Below are 20406 nucleotides of genomic sequence, written 5' to 3'. Positions count from 1 at the left end.
GGGTAAAGGGCATATGTGACTTTTTCTTTTAGTAACTCAACTTAATTTTTTCTGATTATGAAAGTGATAAATGTTGAGTGAAATATGCTGATAGAAAATTTGGAATATATACATTTCATTTAACACTTTGTTACTTAGTAGTCTTTTAATCTTTTTAATTAGGTTTATATGCATTGTTTTTAGCAAAACTGAGATTCTTGTATATGTAGTATTTTATTCTTCTTTTTAAACCTAGTTATGTTTTATGAACATTTTTCAGTGTCATTAAGCAACCATCTCTGTTTCATTAACTGTATAGTGTCCTGTCATATTGCCGTACTGTCTTTAAGTTACCAATCCCCTGTTATGGAACATTTACGTTGTCTCTCATTTCCCTGTCACAAAGAACACTGTACTGAACATCCTGTAGAAGATTATTTGTGCATATAGATTAATCAGTGAGCATAGCATTCCTTTAGATGAATTCTTAGAAATTAATTGTAAGATCAAAATGCATGTAAGTATTTAATGTGCTTTTTTTTGTTTTTATCTTTGTTTCTTTGTATGTTTGGTGATGTTTTATATGCCTTTTCACCCTTGAAAAAACTTATACATTTTTTTGTACTCTCCTTAGTAGTGTATAGAATATCCCACAGCCTAACCAATATGGTTTTTTTCTTTTACACATTTTAGGGTAATTTGATAGATGATTTCTTAGTACCCTGGTTCCTTAGTGTTGTTTTAATTTGGATTTCTATGAATTTTAGTGAGGGTAGCCTGTTGACAACACCATAATTATTTTTGCTGAAATGTCTCAGATAAATTTCTCTAGTCATACATAAATAAAAGGGAAGTGTTCTCTATTCAAGGAACACATTCTAGGTGGTAATAGGCAACAAGATTACAAGTATTAAAAGGTATTACTTTTGTTCTGCTATGTTGAAGCTTCTGAGCAAAAGTTATAATTTTTAAATCAAACAAATCTCAATGCATAGTGTATTTTTGTTAATCAACTCTTTAAAACTAAACAAATTTTACTAAGATCTTTGTCATCTTTTACCAAATTTCTCATGAAGAAATTTCTTTTCACTAAAAAGCACTACTTTTACCCTTTTTCCTACTAATCATGGCCATCTTTTCTTTCTCTCCCTCCCACCTTTTGTTTTAAAAAAGCCCAAATATATTTTGCTTTTGTCAACTTAAATTGCTAGCATCTGTGATATGTTTATTGTTTTGTAGAAGAGAGGGGGAGTGTTGATGTCTATACTCTATACTCAATATGTAAGAAAAAATTTGCATGTAAGTCAAAATTGTGACAATTATAAGAGCATTAAAGTATTGCTTATTAATAAATGAACTTTAGTTTGTTATAGTATAAAATTATAGTAGACCCACTGAATTCAGACTCTTAATTAGTTAATGAGGGTAAAGTTCTTTGAAGATGAAGAGTACTTTCTAAGTGCTATGTATTGTTCTAGTTGGAGTTGTATTCTTTACGGTAGTGATGACTTGAAAGTCACTTTAATTTTTACAGTATCTCAATCAAAAAGAGGTTTTAGTCCTTTTCCAGTTTTCAGTTCTGAGTCTTTGGTTATACAGGTGTTGATGAGACTGTAGCGTGGATAGTCCTGTATCTGGGCTTGCATCGGTGGCAGCTTTACACCCTACCCGTAAGTAGGTTTGGAGAAACAGGTTGGTTTTCACTTCCCGCCGTTATAGGTATATCCTGGTAGAAGGACAGCTACAATGTGGTGTCTGATTCCAGACCCCATGTAACTACAATCTGTCATTATCTGTCGCTCGCCAGATGAACCAGGCTTGTATATCTAAAGAATAATTTTATTGATTTGCTTTTATAATAGTCCTCTCTATTAAATAAATAATGAAAGGGACACTCCCTGCCTATTAACAGGAGAATTTTATGTTTTGTGACAATTCAGGTTATTGATGAATTTCAGGGTCATCAGTCGGTCATATGCTACATCATCTCATTTCCATTCCTTCCTTTCTATTCCCTCTGCCAGCAGCCTAGTTAAGACCTCATTACTTCCCACCTGCACCACTGGAACTGCCACCTTATTGCTGTCTCCAGCTCCAGTCATACTCCATATTGCAGTTTTAAACAGTACAGATATATTAGTCTTAAGCCAAAATAGAGATCAGAGTATATCATGCATCTGCCTAAAATGTATATTTTTTTGGCCATAGTCCTAGACATAGCTGGCATTCAGCAATTTACATGATTTAATTATTAAAATAATGCTTAACATTTCAGCATTATTTCCCACCTTAGTGCATCTCACTATTCATATGTTTTCTTACTATATACCTTTCCTTAAATAGCTTAGAATGTCTTACAATTCTTTCTCCATACCACTCTCAGAAATAACCCATATTCACTTGGGAGAGGGAGACAAGGAGTTAAGTCCCTTTCAGCCAGGACTAAATGCATTCTGTTCAGTATGAAATGGATGTCAGTGGTGCAGACACAGAAAAACCTGTAACGTTTCTAGTCTGGTGTACCAGAAAAGAGAAACTGGGAATGCTGATGAGAGTGTGGCTTGCAAGGGAAAGAACTAGGCAGGAGATCTCCAGAATTTGTCAGCCTACATCTATGACTGACCTTTGAACCATACATGCCTAGAATAGACTCAGACCAGCCCAACTGAAAACAGAAGCTCTCTTGCACAAGAATCAAAATTTATAGTTAGAGACTAGCCAAAAAAAAAAGAAGAAGAAAAGAAAAGAAAGATCTGCTAAAACAAAGGAGACACTGTTCACTAGAGAAAAATAACAGAATCCAGAGTCTCCACAACTCAAGATATAATCCAAAATTATTGGTATACAAAGAACCAAGAAAATGAAACACATTCTCAACTGAAAAGATAATCTTTTGGGGGGAGAGTATAGCTCAGTTGGTAGAGCACATGCTTAATATACACAAGGTCCTGAGTTCAATCCCCAGTACCTCCTCTAAAACTAAACAAGTAAGTAAACCTAAACTTAACCCCCCAAAACAAAATAACATAAAATAATTTTTTTAAAAAAGAAAGAAAAGATAATCTTTTGTTTCCAACCTCAAGATGAATCAGGTGTTGGAATTAACCTACAGGAGTTTCAAAACAGCTATTATAACTATTATCAATGAAGTAAAGCAAAGCATGCTTTCAATGCATGAAAATCTCATCAGAGAAATGCAGTGTCTTGGCAGTGAAATAGAAATGAAAAAAGACCAACTGGAAAATACTATTTCTGAAATGAAAAACTCACTGGATGGACTTAACAGCTGAGTGGACATGACAGAGGAAAGAGTAAGTGATTTCAAATAGATCAATATTATTTATCCAAGAGAAAAAAAGAAATATTGGAGGAAAATGAACAAAGCCTCAAAGGTCTGTTAGATGGTGTTTAATAGTTGGCTTCTCATTAGAAACCATCGAAGACAGAAAAGAGAAGGATAGCATCTTGAAAGTGCTGGAGAAAAATGAACTGTCAATCTAGAATTTCTATACCCAGTAAAAATATTATTCCAGAATGAAGGCTGGATTTATCATGATGATCATTTTGCAATATATACAATATTCAAATATCAAATTACATAGTATACCTAAAACTGATATCAATTATGTATCAGTTAAAAAAAAAGAACGAAGACAGACAACATTTTCAGATAAAAGAAAACAGGGATAATTTGCTCCCAAGAGACCTGCAACAAAATAAATGATGAAGAAGTTCTTTAGGTTGGAGATAATTCTAGATGGAAACTTGAATATTCAGTAAAGAGTAAAAACATCAGACATTCTAAGTATCTGGGAAATGTTTGATTTCTTTAAAATCCTGGAATTCTTTATCTGTAAATCTTGGGATGCTACTTCTCATTTTCTGTGTTTCTGTGTTTTACATTTTATTTGTATATTTCAACTCCCCAACTAGGCTAATTTGGAGGGGGAGAGGGCAGGGATCTCTTGGATTCCCCAAAGTCTGACTTTTGCATATCTCATTGTTTATTTTCTTTTCTCTAAAGCAGTGGTTAGAACAACATTGCATTTAATGAGGTGTCCCAGTTAATTGGATTTCAGTCTTTTCTGACTGTAAACGTATTGCTTTGGAAATACATTCAACATAGGAAATTGTGATCTCTCAAAATTTACTTTATCCAACAAAATAATTTCCTTTTTTTTCATATTCCTAACCTATGTGTTACTTTAAAAAGTTTCTCATTTGATAAATGAAAAAAATTATTTTTTCTTACACTAAACTCTAGGAGATATTACATGAATCCTATGCATGAGAAGTTGGGCATAATAAACAACTCAAATAAATCCTTGGGGTTTTGCAAAAAAGCTAGGAATATTCTTGGATTAGATGTTTCTCTTACTGCTTTTTATAAAAAGTCAGATGTTAAGTCTAAATTCATTGATGACCTTTTCACAGGACTTTGGGGATAACACTGTCCTACTTTGTTGCTTATGGATGATCTACACACAAGTGTAGAGTTTAGCGAAGGGACCAGATAACTAAAGTATTCTTTGTTTGGGCTCTGCTGAAGAGTAGCCAGGAGACTTTTAGAATAAACTGGATTTCATCAATTTTATGAGATTCTCTCATGAGTCTCAGATATGCCTGTATCCTGTATTATTGGATCCAAGGGAGATAGATATACTTTAGGTGATGGAATTGTATAAATGGCAAAATTGATATTTTTTTAATGTTTAGGAGCCTAATTTATCTTTTTGCCCAAACTTAGGGCTATTTCACTTCCCCATGGAAAGTATCTGAAGACAAGACCAGTTTTTAATTTTCTCAAAAGGAGCTTTGAATCCAAAGTACTTGAACAAATAATCATCTGTTCTATCCACATATACAGTTCCATACCACAAATACAAGAAAGAATGTTGAATCTGAAGGTGTTATGAAAAGCAGGAGAAGTAAGGAAAAGGGAATCTTAAGAGACTGAAAAGCCTGGGCAAGTCCAGCTCAACCACTTGGTAGCTCTAATGGTGGAACCTTGGAGGGACGCTCACTTTCCCTGAATCTGTTTCTTCAGCTATAAAAATGAAAATGCGAGTTCTTTCTCTGTATGCTTATTTTGAAAATTCAGTGGTTATATGTTTTAGATGTGGTGCTTCTGCACATCCATTAATTATTAGTTCCTTTCCCCTTACTCAATTGTAAGAAAACAGGGATATGAGTCTTATAAAAGGTATATAATCCCACTAGGATGAGGTACTCAATAAATATTAATGAATAAATGCTTTATGAAGGAAACATCATGTTTTACATTATTTTTAATAATTACCAATTTTTAATATAAATTGTGATTGAATATGTTTACAGTAGTTCTTACTGAATAATGATTACAGCAATAAGTTATTATATTATTTTGCTTGACATTTGTACGCTGAGACGAGTAGTTTTGCTGTTATTAAATCAACATCATTTAGCCAAAATTGAACTCAACCCCATGGTGTCTTAGTGGAGCCATGGAATCTGCACTGCACAGAATTTCATCCATATTTAATGTTATACGGTACATTAAGCCATAATATTCCTTTATTTGTGTGACATTCTTAAAACTTTGCTGCAAGGTCATTTTAAAAAAATCTATTGATTTGAAACATTTAAAAAATAAATTAGCTTCCATGCCTTGAGAAGCAATACACTGTAGCACAGGGGTCAGCCGACTTCTTGTATCAGGGCCAGGTCATAAATAAATTAAGCTTTACTGCCCAGTCTCTGTTCCAACTGCTCAGCTCTGCCTTTGTATCAGGAAAACAGCTGTAAACAATATGTAAATGATGGGTATGCCTGTGTTCCAGTAAAATTTTATTTACAAAAAACAGGTGGCAGACCAGATTTGACCTGTGGGCCGTAGTTTGGTGATCCCTACTGTTACAAAATAGCACAGATCTGGATGTAGAAAACCCAGGACGTAATCCATCTCTGACATGAACTGACTGAGCATTGGTAACAAACCGAATCATTTAACTTCCTTGTGAATTTCTCTTTATTTATTAGTAAAATTAAAAGGTGGGACTATCGTGATCTGTCTTATCTTAAATTTTATCTTAGGTCATCAAAAGTTTCCTGGTATGTAAGTCACCTTTTCCTGAAGGATAAAGAAATAACCTAAGGATAAAATCAATGCTGAGTCTGACTTTATACTGGATGTATAATCTGTATTTAAAACAAATTATACACATACTGCTTCTTCCCTTTGAAAACTTTGAGATCTAAAAGAATTTCAACCTTACAGTCTATGAGAACAAACCAATGACTTCTACATCGATGTATTTCCAATAACTTGAGTGATCGAAACTTTAATGTTCATTTTTTATGTATGTGGAAACTATGAGTTGCATGTAGATTTTATAAAAATAATTGTATTACATTGCTTTAGTGTAGCATAAAGAGTAATAAACAAACAGCTAACTTTTTTAAACCACTGAATAGCACTTAGCACTTGTCCTATTTGATACCTATAACAATCAGTAGTTGCCAATTTTAACCCCCATTTTACAGATAAGGAAACTAAAGTTCAGAGACATAGAAAACTGGCCCAAGAACACATAGCTAGGACAAGTGTCAGAGCTGACATTGAACCCAATGCCTTAGTTTCCTACTACGGCTCTAAGAAATCACAATGGACTCAGTGGTTTAAAACAACATAAATTTATTAATCTTAAAGTTCTGGAGATCAGAAATCTGAAATTAGGCTCAATGGGTTAGAATCCAGTTTTTGGCAAGGTTGCATTCCTTCTACGGGAGAGTTCTTTTGCTTGCCTTTTCCACCCTCTAGAGGCTTGCCTGCGTTCTTTGTCTTACGGCCCATTTCCATCCTCAGAGCCAACAATGGCTGCTCAAGTTTTGGTCTTACCACATCACTCAGACTCTAACCATTTTACCTCCTCCTTCACTTTTAAGGATATTTGTCATTACTTTGGTCTCACCCAGATATAATCCTGGATAATCTCTTCTCAGGATTCTAACATAATCACATCTGCAAGGTCCCTTTTGCTATATGAGGTAACATTTTCGCAGGTTCTGCAGATTAAAATGTGTATGTCTTTGCAGGGTCATTATTCTGCCTACCACACCCAGTGAAGAAAAAAATTTTTTAAAGATTCTACTTATTCTCTCAGTATCTCATAGAAAGGGGGATTAGTTCTTGTCATCCCATTGGGCAGATAAAGGATCCTGCAGCAGAAGTAATGTGTGACTTTGCCGGAGTTTTATAACTAGTTAGCCTGGGGGGGGGTGTCTTTTGAGTCCCAATACAGAAAGCTTTCTACTGGATCATATTTCCATAACATTTTTATCAGTATTAGCCATTTGATGCTAATATAGGTAAATTGCTTTCATGTCTCTAGATAATCAAACTTGAATTCAACCCAAATTAGACTTGATTCAGTGCCCTTGCCATCTGTTAGCTTATTTGATATTTTCTGGTTAAAAAAAAGAAAAAAGAAAAAAAGGTGGAGGGGGAAATTTTCCTTAAGGATAAAAATGAATGCAAAGGTTTGACTTTAATCACATACTTTGAAAATCTCTCTTTGATGGTGTTTAGACTCAATGGTTGAGGGTATATGGAAATCTTGAACTTTCTATATCACCTCTTATGTGTCACAAACAAATTATTGAATCTTATATTAAAAAGAGAGAAATGGAAGTTCTTAGAATAAACTATTTTAATATGGTTTCAATTTGTTTTCTTTTTATAGAACTTTATTCAACATGTATATCCTGTCTTTCCATTATGCCAGCAAGTAAGTAGTTGAATCTGTACTGTAAATTTACATTCTAGTCGGTAGATACTTAACTCTTTACTTCTTTTCTTTTTTTTTTTTTTTCTTTAATTGAAGTATAGTCAGTTACAATGTATCAATTTCTGGTATACAGCACAGTATCTCAGTCATGCATATACATACATATATTCATTCTCATATTCTTTTTCATTAAAGGTTATAGTTTGTAGTTCTCAAAGTAGAAGTCTTTCGCCTCCTTGGTCAGATTTATTCCTAAGTATTTTATTGTTTTGGATGTGATTTTAAAAAGGATTGTTTCTTTACCCTCTTTTCCTGCTAATTCATTGTTACTGTAAAGAAATGCAACTGATTTGTATATGTTAATCTTGTATCCTGCTACCTTGCTGAATTCTTTTATCAGCTCTAGTAGTTTTTGTGCTGAATTTTTGGAGTTTTCTATATATACTATCATGTCATCCACATGTAGTGACAATTTTACCTCCTCTTCTGATTTGGATCCCTTTTATTTATTTTTGTTGCCTGATTACTGTGGCTAGGACTTCCAAGGCTATGTTGAATAGAAGTGATGAGAGTGGGCATCCTTGTCTTTTTCCAGATTTTAGTAGGAAGACCTTCTGTTTTTCACCATTGAGTATTACAGTAGCTGTTGGTTTGTCATAAATAGCTTTTATTATGTTGAGATATGTTCTCTCTATACCCACTTTGGTAAGAAGTTATTTTGTCATAAATGAATGTTGAATTTTATCAAATGCTTTTTCTGAATCTATTGAGATGATCATGTGATTTTTTGTTGATGTGGTGTATTACATTGACTTGATTTGCATATGTTGAACCATCCTTGTGTTCCTGAGATGAATCCAGCTTGATCATGGTGTATTTTGTGTGTGTGTGTTTTTTGGATTTTGTTTGCTAATATGTTGTTGAGGATTTTTGCATCTATGTTCATCAGTGATATTGGGCCTGTAATTTTCTTTTTTGGTAGTGTCTTTGTCTGGTCTTGGTATCAAGGTGATGGTGGCTTCATAGAATGAGTTGGGGAGTATTCCTTCCTTTACAATCTTTTAGAAGAGTTTGAGAAGAACTAGTATGAGTTTTTCTTTGTGTGTTTGGCAGAATTCACCAGTGAAACCATCTGGTCCTGGACTTTTGTTTGGAGGGAGGTTTTTTATTGCTGACTCTATTTCATTCTTATTATCAAAAGTAGTAGCAACAGAGAAGAGATAGTTTTTTTAAAAAATAGATAATAAAAGTGATACAGGAAAAATGTAGGGCAAGAGGATGGCTGTGTCCCAGGTCTCAGTTGAGTCCCTGGGACACACCCTACCAAGTGTGAGTCCTTGGCTTTGCACAGGAAATAATTCAAGAGCAAGCCACAGTTGAATAAAAGTAGATTTATTCAGAGAGAGACATACTCCATAGGCAGAGTGCAGACTATCTCAAAAGACAAGAGGAAGGCTGTGAGGTGTGGGGGTGAATACTTAGTTTAAAGTAAAAGTAGTTATACACTCCATAGACAGAGTGCGGGCTGTGTCACTCAGAAAGGAGAGTGGCCACGAGGAGTGGAGGTTGTTAGTTTTTATTGGCTCAGTATCTTCATATGCTAACAAAGTGGAAGGATTATTCCAACTACTTTGGGGAAGGGACTGGGATTCCCAAAAATTGGGCCACGACCTACTTTTTGACCTTTTATAGTTAGCCTCAGAACTGTCATGGCACCTGTGGAAGTGTCATTTACCATGCTAATGTATTACAATGAGCATATAATGAAACTCAAGGTCTACTGGAAGTCAAACCTCCTGCCATCTTGGGTCTCAAGACCTACTGGGAGTTGAATCTTCCACCATCTTGGTGTTAATTTCTGTGTCATTCCTTAAATGGCTGTGCCCTGCCCCTTCCTTCCTGTCTCAAAAGGAACCCTTTACTGAACCTATGTTTTATAGCTGCTATACATAGTGGTAATGGATGGAGTAAAGGGTGTGTGTTATTTGGTAATTGCTCATGACTTGTTTTTTTAATGCCATTAATTCAGTTTTTAATCAGTAGATGAGTTCTCATAGTTAGATATTTCTGTTTTAACAAAACCAGGTATTTTCACATATTTCACACATTAGACTTTAACTGTTCCATAATCCATCATTTTGTATTATTTTATTTGGTTTCTGTTACTCTAAAGAGCAGTTTGATTTTTGGGGGTCATTTTCCTACCTTTTTCCCTTGGGCATGATAGACAATATTTTTCTTCCATTCTATTGCCTAGAATTCATAGATCTTCTAGTTAATGTAAGCAATCAAACTAAGAAGACTGGAAGGAAGGATGAACACAATGTTCACAATAATTAATAATCTTCACCTTGAGAAGAAGCTGTTGACCTGGCCAGTGTAAGTCCATGGAAACAATACTGAGAATGGGGATATCATTTTTCCCAGAGCTACTAGTGGCTCTAACTGAGAGAGAGCCCAAGTCCCAAGTGGAATGGGGTATGCTAAGATCAGAAACTAGGGAAGTATTTCAACGCAGCAAAGAAGGCGTGGTGGTTATCAAGGAGTATGGAATCAGCAGGATTTAATAGAACTGTGTGGGACTTTGAAGTGAGCCAGGACTGGGTTTGTATTTTGGCTTACTAATAAAAAGCTGTGTAGTACTGGGCAAGGAACTTAATCTCTTCAGTCCCTCACTTCATTTATTAAAATGTTAGTTGCTGCCTCTCAAGGTTATTATATGATTAAGGATGTTACATACATAGTATTAGTAGTAGCCCAGTAAATAGGAACTAAAAGATAAAAACAGTACTTACAGTTGGTGGGGTAAGGCATAGCAGAATTTCCTAAACATTGCATTTTTCTTATCAACTCTGTTTAAAGTCTCAGGGAAAAGAGCTGCATCCAGAGCCATGCCCCTTAGTTAGAATAGCACAGATCCATTTTCAGCCCAACCTGGTCCTGTGCAGTTCTCTGAGCCTGGAGCTGAGGAGGAGCGCTGTGAGAGTCCTGAAAGGAAAATGGGAAACATGGTGCTCCTGGTTCGAGACCCACCATCATCCCTGCATGTTTTCCTCTTGCACCCGTGGCACCACCTAGGGCTTTCTTATGGATCCCTGTTGTTGAAGGAAGGACTCCCTTCTGTCTAGTCAATCAATCAAACAGTATGTTTTGGGAAACAAAATCTCATTTAAAATTTTTAAATTAAGAAAAGAATTATTATGTGCCTTATATAAACTCAATAATGCTATACTGATTTATCTTTGGAAAAATTTCATGGTTATAGTTAACCATTTTTTTTTAAGCATTAGAGACATGCGTGCTCTTGATTTTTTTTAATCAATAGACCTTTTTTAGAGCAGTTTTAGGTTTATAGCAAAATTGAGCAGAAAGTATAGAGAGTTCCCATATACCTGCTCTCCTCACACATACACACTCTCCCCTACCATCAAGATCCCACACAAATATGGTATATGCATTGTAATCAATGAACCAACATTGACATATCATTATCAATTGATGTCCAGTGTTTACAGTAGGGCTCATTATTTGTGTTGTACATTCTCTGTATTTTGACAATGCATAATGACATGTGTCCACCATTATATCATTGTACAGAACTCCCCTGTGCTCCACCTTTTCATATTTACCTTCCCCCAAACCCCTGACAATAGTAATCTTTTTACTGTCTTCTCTTCATAGTTTTGCCTTTTCCAGAATATCATATACCAGCTGGTACTTCGTATGCTAGTATGAAGTGTTTTCTGACTGACTTTTTTCACTTAGTGATGTGCAGTTCAGGTTATTACATATCGGTGTGGCTTAACAGCTCATTTATTTTTATCACTGAATAATATTCCATTTTAGGATGTGTAACACAGCTTATCCATTCATCTATTGAAGGAGTCGTTGCTTCCAAGTTTTAACAATTATGAATAAAACCACCATAAACATTTGTGTGCATGTGTGGACAAAATTTTCAAATCTTTTTGGTAAATACCAAAGAGGACGATTGCTCAACAGACGTTGAGCATCTTTTCATATAATTATTTGTTAACTGCATATCTTCTTTGATGAATTATGTATTTTTTCAGATCTTTTGCCCATTTTTTAGTTGTTTGTTTTCTTCTTGTTGTGTTTTAAGAGTTCTTTATATTTTGGATAGGAGTTCTTTTTCAGATCTATCTTTTGCAAATATTTTCTTCCATTATGTGGCTTGTCTTCCTTTTGCAAATATTTTCTTCCATTATGTGGCTTGTCTTCTTACTCTCTTGACACTGTCTTTCACTGGACAGAAGTTTTTAATTTTAATGAAATTCAAATTATCAATTCTTTCTTTCATGGACCGTGCCTTTGGTATAATATCTAAAAAGTCATCGCTAAATCCAAGGTCATTTAGATTTTTCCTATGTTATGGGAATTTTGTAGTGATGTGTTTTACATTTAAGCCTATAGTCCATTTTTGTGAAGGGTAGAAAGTCTTTGTCTAGATTCGTCTCTCTCTCTTTCTTTTTTTAATATAGATTTATATAGATTTCTAGTTGTTCTAGTATCATTTGTGGAAATGACTATCATTTTCTCCATTGAAATGCCTTTGCTCCTTTGTCAAAGGTCAGTTTACTATATTTATATGGGTCTGTTTCTGGGCTATTAATGTTCCAGGTCTATTTGTCTGTTCTTTCACCAGTTCATCAATTTCGCCATTTCACTGTCTTGATTGTTGTAGCTTTATGGCTATTGTTAAAGATGGGTCCTCTGTCAGTCCTCTGACTTTATCCTTCTTCAGAATCACGTTGGCTCTTCTGAGTTGTGCAGCTGATTTTAATTCCATAGACTATGCTATGTAGTTCAAGAATAAAACTTCATCATTGTATTCTACTTTAGCTACATCTCCAAGAAACAGTATAAATTATTTCTTCATATACTATTTTCCCCAGATTTTCATCATGCCCATATTTTGTATATACTGTAAAACCTGCTACTCAAAGAGTGGTCTGTGGCTCCAGACCTACTAAATCAGAATCTGAATTTTACAAGACATCCAGGGACTTTATAAGCACATTAAAGTTTAAGAAGCCCTACTATAAAAAACAAGTTTTATCTGACTGTGAATATGGCATAGTGGCTTCACGTTTTACAATTTGAAAGTCCCCTCACAATTTGAAAACCACATTCAGGATCTGAAAGGTTTTTGTTTCTTCATTTATTTTGAGGATCTGCTCATTTTCAACCTACTGATCATGCAAGTGAAGGACAAGAGAGAAACTGAAAAAAAAAAAAAAACACAGTAATACTCAATATAAACTTGAATATTAAGAGGTGATTCTTTATGCTTGAAAGATGTTCCAGGAGGATCAGATGTGTTTCAGCTCATTCTTCTTGTTATTGAAATGGTTGAATTTCTTGTTTCTTTTTATATTTTTCCTGCTAACCAACTTTAGAGAGTTATGACTATGTAGAATTATATTTTACAGCACCTCATCTCTGGGGTAAAATATATTATCTTTGCCATTACAAATGCCATTAATTGTAAGAAGCATAGGGCTTGGAGTCAGATGGTCTGAGTTCTAATATTAACTCCACCACTTCCTAATTTTATACCCCTGAGCTTCAGTTTCTTCATTGTAGTTGGAGAAGATGAGTCCTATCTCATAGAGTTGTTATGAGGATTAGATGAGGTGATATTATATAAAATTTCCAACACAGTGGCTGTAGTACATCAACAAATACTTGTTTCTTTCTTTTCCTCTACCCCTGAAAGTAGAATGAAATCCTTTCACACACTTATACTGTGATATGATTTCTTGTAACCAGCTGTGTAGACGTTAACAAATGTTTAGCATTTCTTCTCAGGGTTACATGTCCTGAGCTAGATGTATCAAGTTCAGTTAAGCAATTCAAGATTACTGTTAATGGTTTCAGGGAACAGATTCTTAGAAAGAGGTTTCACTATAGTCTTTTCAACATTAAGACCTATATATTAACTTCAGGTTTTATGGCATAAGTTGATATGCTTTTGTGTTTGAATACCAGGTTTCCCCATTTCCAGACATCATCTTTTTTTCATGAAGAAATGATCAGTTCTGCCTCCCTTTCGTCAAGCAAGGCTCTTTTTAGTGTTGAAAATATTGCATGAAGTCTAGCATATTCAAAATATTGTCTTTTCATTGTTTTCTTTTGGGAAAAGCTAATTCAGAGTCTGTTTTTACATTACTATATTCATGGCACCTTTCCAAGGAATTCCAGGCACCTTGGAGGTGGCTTGCCATGTAGCCAGAGGCATAAATGACTAATTCAGATCGTTTCTTAAAGACAAGAGAAGTAGAATCCCTAACCCTGCGTTAGCTGTCATCCTTAGACCACACCAGCTCCCTTCGTGTATCTGACTCATCTGCTTTTTGTCAAATTTGGTATTTATTTTAGACTCTGATATTGTTCCACATTAAGCTAAGCTTTACTATTAATGCAGTGAGAGCTACCTGTAAAATGCTAGTGAGAGCTACCTGTAAAATGAAAGTGGGTGCTATGCACTTTACCGTGTAGCTTCACGTTAAGCTAATCATACCCTCTGTGTTCAAGGAGCATTGTGTTTTCTGTCTTTTTGCCTGGATTTGTAGGGTAATTGTGTTCTTCATAATTTAACAATAGGTTATTTTTCAGAGTCGTCCAAAAGTTGTCTTAGTCTGCTTAGGTTGCCATAAATCATTGCTTCCTCTCCAATTGGGCAGAGTTCCAATTTTTCTAGCATGTTTCCTTTTCACCGTTTAGACTGGGAATTGTGATTGGTTTTGATACTGTGTCTTCTTGAGTTTTGTCTTGTCTCAAACACAGGACTCTTAAGAAGAACTTGTTTGTCTGCTGAACACGCCATCAAAATATTCTCTTATTTACAGGGGAAAAAAAGCAGAACCAACATGTGAAAGATAATAGAAATCTGCCAAAAATTATTAATTAAAATAATAGGGAAAATTTGAATTATTGCACAGAAGTCTCTTGATGAAAATGCTCATGTTATTTTGGTTTTTTAATTATGTCTAAATTAATTAAATTCTGCTTGAATAATTAATTAATTCTACCTCATCTTTTTTTGGCAAGAACCCAGAGAAAGTAATAAAATTTAAATAGCGTTTGCCATTAGGGAGGCTTTTTTTTCTAGTCTGTAAGTACATATTTAATATTACTGGTTTACCCTCCCCTAAGAATTCTTTTGGATATATTCTAATTTTAAGCAATAACCATTACCCTACATCATAAATAAGCACAGATTTCTCAAATTCTGTCTTCTAGGTTTATTTTATAAGGTGAAGCATATTGTCTTTAATTTTAAAGGTATACCCCCAAATCGCATTTTCTGTCATAATCTCTAAATTCTCCAAAGATACTCATATTTAGACTTCTCTTCAGTTAGACTTCCCTTCGGGTTGATTTTTTATAACGAACAAACAAAAATTTTCCCCACTAATTTGCTATTATTTTGGAGAGGGAACTAACATTTATCAGTTCCTGCTGTGCACCAGATGACATATGAGTCTCTGTTCTTCTCCAAAGTCTAGGTTTTGTCTGTGCCTTGCTACTTCCTTATCCGATCAGCCACTCAGTTTTCAATGCCATCAACAGATCAGAAACCAGACTCTCTCTGTACATCTGGAAAGATTTGGGAAACTCACTGCCATTAGAATATATGTAGAATTGTGGTGATCCAAGATAATATAAAATGGAAGAGTAATGAGTAAGAGGAACTAAGGAAATAAATGGCTTCTAGGAGTTGTTTCTCTAACAAAAATTGTACTAGTATATTTTGAGACCTACTATTAGATTATACCTTTCTCTCCAATGCTAACAAAATTTAAAGAAAATCAGAGCATGGTAACCTGTCATGCAGGATGTCCATCTCCCCTGTTTTATTCCCCAGCCTAGCAATGCTAATGCTTTCACTGCCACACAGACAAATTGGGGGAAAGAGGAGTTGGATCAAGAGCTTCATTTGATCTATCCTTCACCTGTTTGTTTTATTTAACAAAGGACCTTGATGAATTTGTAAAAATCTTCTCTTTAGTAGAAAAATGGTAGACCCAGTATTTAGCTGACTCTTGCTTAAAAGGTCAAACAATTTGTAGGGGAATACAGGGCTCACAGACTGCTTAGCATGAAATATCGAGTGATCTAGAGGGAAATGCAAGAGTGATGGTATGGCTGCTGCAAATAACTGCAGGAGACACTTGTGAGTATTGCACAGTAAATCTGCACCTTCCGTGGGCACTCATTTAAGGGGAGGCTTCCTCAGGATGGAGCGTCAGCAACACATGTCTAATAGGTGCATTTATTTTAATACGCTCATTCATTGAATAGGCCTGATGAATTAGTACATGTCACCATCTGGTACTTAGTGAAACTATTCATTTTTAAAATGTTGAAATTGCAAGGAATGGTGCACACCAATTAAAATCCTTTTAACTGGATTGTGTTGTTACAAAGTGTATGTGTAGGAGGACTTCATTGGAATTCAGCGTGCATCTAAGGGTACACACACCAGCCTGAAGTCAATTAGAACAAAGGAAGTCAAGAGAGGGGAAATTAAAGAGCTGTCTGTCCTTTTTCTGAATGTGTCTGCTCACGCATTGGGCTCTCTCTCTTGTTTTTCTGTTCGTACTCAAACTTTTCTTGATTGTCCTCCTACCTTGTCTTTGTTTTGGATTCCCTTTCTCTCTCAGCCTCCATTTTTGTCTTCTTTTTTGATGTTGTTGTTCCCCATTTCCTCACCTCTCCCCCACCCCACCATTCTTCAGTGACACATTAAAACAGGAGAGTGAGTTAGAATATGCAGTAACAGAAACACTTTAGCTCTCTATGTGCTGGAACTAGAATGAGTTCTAGTTGACCACATTTTTCTGGGTAACTGTGAGTTTGAGTTCTTTAAACATTAAAATGGTTTTAGTTATAATAATCGTTTGGTACTTATGTGACCTATGTTTTTTTTTTAAAAATACAGACTAAGATTTGGGCTGCTTTTTCCTCCTTCTGTCTTTGTTTATTTTTGCAGGTTTACTTATAATGGGCATTTTCTAACTGAATAAATAAACTTTTAAATAATAAAACCATTTGTGTAAAAATCTTCCCAAAATATATTTCAGACTTTTGTTTTCTTCCCATCTTCAATACAGGATACCAAACATAATTCAACATTATTTTGATATCCTGTTATAATTAGTGTCAATGTCAATCATGGTGCTATTCTGAAAAATACAGTGATCCTAGGGCTGTTTGCCCCACTCTAAAAAGTTTTTTGAGTTCTTGAGTTTGGTTTTTGTTTTTTTCTTGCTTCCCTCTTTGCTCTCAGGTAGTCTCTTGTCAGCTGCCACTTCTGTCTGAATGCTTCTGTCCCTTTCTAAATTATTTTGATCTTTCAAACCAGTTAATAAAGCATCACTTAATCATCTATTCAAGAACTATAAGGTGCTGAAACTATGTAAAAAAAAGTCTCCTGTCTTCAAGGAGCTAAGACTAGTTAGTGAGAAAGAGAGAGTTGTATACAAATGATCATAAATACCACACGATGGGAAATTTCAGGAGGAAACTGTTAATTCTAAAAGGATGATCTACAACTTCACAGGGGAGTTGGCATTTGACTGAAGCATCAAAAGCTTTGTAGAATTTTGAACAATTGTTAATACGAGTCAACATGTAGAAGATGATTTTTTTTTAATTTATTTTTTTAACAGGAGAACTGGGAATTGAACCCAGAACCTCATGCATGCTAAGCATGCGCTCTACTGCTGAGCTATACCCTCCCCCCAGTTTTTTTAAATGGTAAGACAGTATCTGATCACAGAAGAGCAGTATACTTTATTCTAAAGAGTTCAAATGTATTTCATGGGCAACTGAGAACCACTAATGATTTTATGAAGTAAGTAAAGTGGTAAAGATTTATATTTTAGCGGAATTAGGAGACAACAAGGTACTATCCCAGTACTTCAGACAAAGAGTGATGAAATCCAGGACCCAGTATGTGCAAGAGAGGACAGATCTGAGAGACAGAACCTGGCATTGATTACATACAGCGTGAGAAGGACCAGGAGGGGTCAAGTTGACCCAGCCTGAATACCTGCCAATGTTGTGATACCATTAATTGTAATAGTGCCCAGAAGAAGGTGGGGCATATTTTGGAGGAAACATTATTAGTTTTGTTTGGAGTGGTCTAGAGACAGTTGAAAGCTGAAGTCTGGAGCTTCAGAGGACAGGAGTAAGAAATACAGGTTCTGGGAAGTTATTTCACCCTTTTATGTTTGGGAATAGGCAAGATCACAGAAGAGATGGTTAGAGAGTCATTGTTATTTCTGTACAATTTCTGTACAGAAACACTGATTTGATTTGATCAAGTTAATTTTGGGTGTAAAACAAGAGCAAAGAGTCTATAAGTGAGACCCTATGGCTCTTTCCTCCTTTGTCTAGTTTTCAGCTGTGCCTGAATAGATTATCTTGCCAGGTTAGCTATTTCATCAGAGAAGAATTGTTTCTTATTATATATGAGAAATATTTTTTAACTGTTTGAGGTTATTAAAGGACTCTGACAACAACTTCATTTCTTCCATTGTTAAATTTGTTTCAATGATTCAGATTGGCATTTTAGCCCAAATTTGCATTTACACAATCTTTTGAATTGACAATAAATTCTGGAGAAGACTTTAAAGATATTCATCTTGTCAAACAGCATGTTCATTGTGTTAAATACAATCTGTGTATCAGTGTGTGCGCAACTGATCTGTGGACAGGAAAAAGATGTGGAATGGTATATAGTAGGATTTTTGGCTTGAGGTTTTATTGGTTTTCATGTCTTTATTTTCTAATTGCTTTCATAATATAAAGAATTAAGTTATTTTTTATTTCTAAAAAAGATAAGGAACCCAAGGCCTAGAGAGTTTGATAACTTGCATAAACTTACAACTAATTAGTAATGGCCTTGAACCTTGTTATTTTGTGCCTCTGAGGGTTCTATTGACTGGTGGGTTGTTATGATAGGAATGGGAATGCATCCAGTTCTCTGGCAACCACAAGGACCAGGGGCCCAAAATGAGGCATGGCTGGCATTCTACCTGTCATTCTCCATTCAGAGAAGCATTGGCTCTCTGCAGTGGTCCAGTGTTACAGACCACAGGCATGGATGTGCACGAATAAGGAAAACGAAGACCCAGCATTTTTTTGATGGTAATTGAGCTTTTTCTTCAATCAGAATGTGATCTTCTTATATGGTAATACCCACTAACTCTCTAGAGTCCAGTTTTCTTGAGGAAACCTGTTGGCATATGCTCATGCCCATCTGGACTGTGTGAATCCTCTGGCCACAGTTCCCATCCTTCATGCTCCGTCACTGGCCCCATCACTTCAGCCACTAAGCCTAAGTTTTATTTTTTGCCTTTATTTATAGTAAAATAAAGGCAACTAAGAAATTGTCACTTTACGTTTTTCTTTCCTTCCTGCATCCATGTCAGCATCCTGAATCTTTTATATTACCCTCACCAAACCATTTGAACTCAAGATTTAGAGTCAAGTTTATATAAGAAAATAGCAATGAAAGTATTTTTAATGGGAGGAAATTTTAATCACTTACTACTTGGTTTTACACTATGTTTGATGTTTTCATTCAATCACCAGTTTTCTCATTTTTGGCAGTTGAAGTAGCACAGTTGTCGCCAACTTAATTGTCCACACTACTCAGTGTACCTCTGGGAAGAATCATCTGGGCCTTCATCTAGAGAGACCTCAGGGTCATCTTCAGTCACTGTCCCTCTCCCTCCCACTGGTTGATATGTGTTGTCTGTTCAGCCTCTCAAATTAGCCCCTGCCCGTTAACTCCTCCAGCCACTGCATTAGTTTGAGGCTTTATCTGGTCTGGTATTATAAAGGTTGAACCAGCCACATCTCCTCCAGCCTTAATGTATCCTTTCCATATCCACCTAAATTTGTAAAGCACCTGTAGTGTCACGTTACCCTGTTGCTCAGTAACTCGTTTCTGATACAGTCTGACAGCATCTCTTGAAAATAATGCAAAACACAAGTCCAAAATGGGATGCTAAGGTTTCTTTGCAAGTCAGTTCACAACTTGGAGTACGTTTTCCTTGTAGAAACAATAAATGGTAGATAGGTTTACAGGGTAGCCGAAACTTTCAGTTAAACCGTCCATTTTAGTTGAACCCTACCAGCATAGTAGGCTACCTACCAGTGTTCCCATAGAGATAGCTTTCCATCTGCCCAATTGGAATGTCAAGGTGGGGTTGGTATGTGTAGAGGATATTGGAAGAGATGACTTCCCTTCCTGTCCTCCACTGGATATAGAGATTTAATGAAGGAGGAAAGAACTAATATTAATTAAGTTCTTACTATTCGTCAGCATCTATTAAGCACTTTATATTTTTATCTTTTTTGAGATATGATTGACATTTAACATTATGTAAGCTCAAGGTATACATTGTGTTGATTTGATACATTTATATATTGCAATATTACTACCATAGCATTAGCTAATACCTCTATCACATCATATAATTATCATTTCTATTTTGTGATAGAACATTTAAGGTTTAGTCTCTTAGCAACCTTGGAGAATGTAATACAGTATTGTTGACTGTAATCACCATGCTTGCGTTAGATCCCAAAACTTGCTCACCTTCTAACTGCAAGTTTGTAT

General features: G+C 35.3%; 1 protein-coding gene across 5 annotated transcripts in view; it reads left to right on the top strand.

Moving 5' to 3' along the window:
• The window catches only part of PEAK1 (pseudopodium enriched atypical kinase 1), a 204680-nt gene that overhangs the window by 118822 nt on the left and 65452 nt on the right, over nucleotides 1-20406 (top strand). For 2 of the 5 annotated variants that reach the window (XM_031440779.2, XM_031440774.2), the window contains one exon: nucleotides 7701-7745. The exons of 2 other annotated variants lie outside the window; for them this stretch is intronic. The gene's annotated coding sequence lies outside the window, so the exon portion shown is untranslated. Of the gene's footprint in view, nucleotides 1-7700; nucleotides 7746-10002; nucleotides 10125-20406 lie in introns of all 5 variants that reach the window. One more of the 5 variants, XM_031440776.2, reaches the window with a different exon arrangement.

This window comes from Camelus dromedarius, chromosome 29, assembly GCF_036321535.1.
Source record: "Camelus dromedarius isolate mCamDro1 chromosome 29, mCamDro1.pat, whole genome shotgun sequence".
Classification (NCBI taxonomy): domain Eukaryota; kingdom Metazoa; phylum Chordata; class Mammalia; order Artiodactyla; family Camelidae; genus Camelus; species Camelus dromedarius.
The sequence above is the reverse complement of the archived record's forward strand: the minus strand, read 5'-3'. Positions and strand labels throughout refer to the sequence as shown.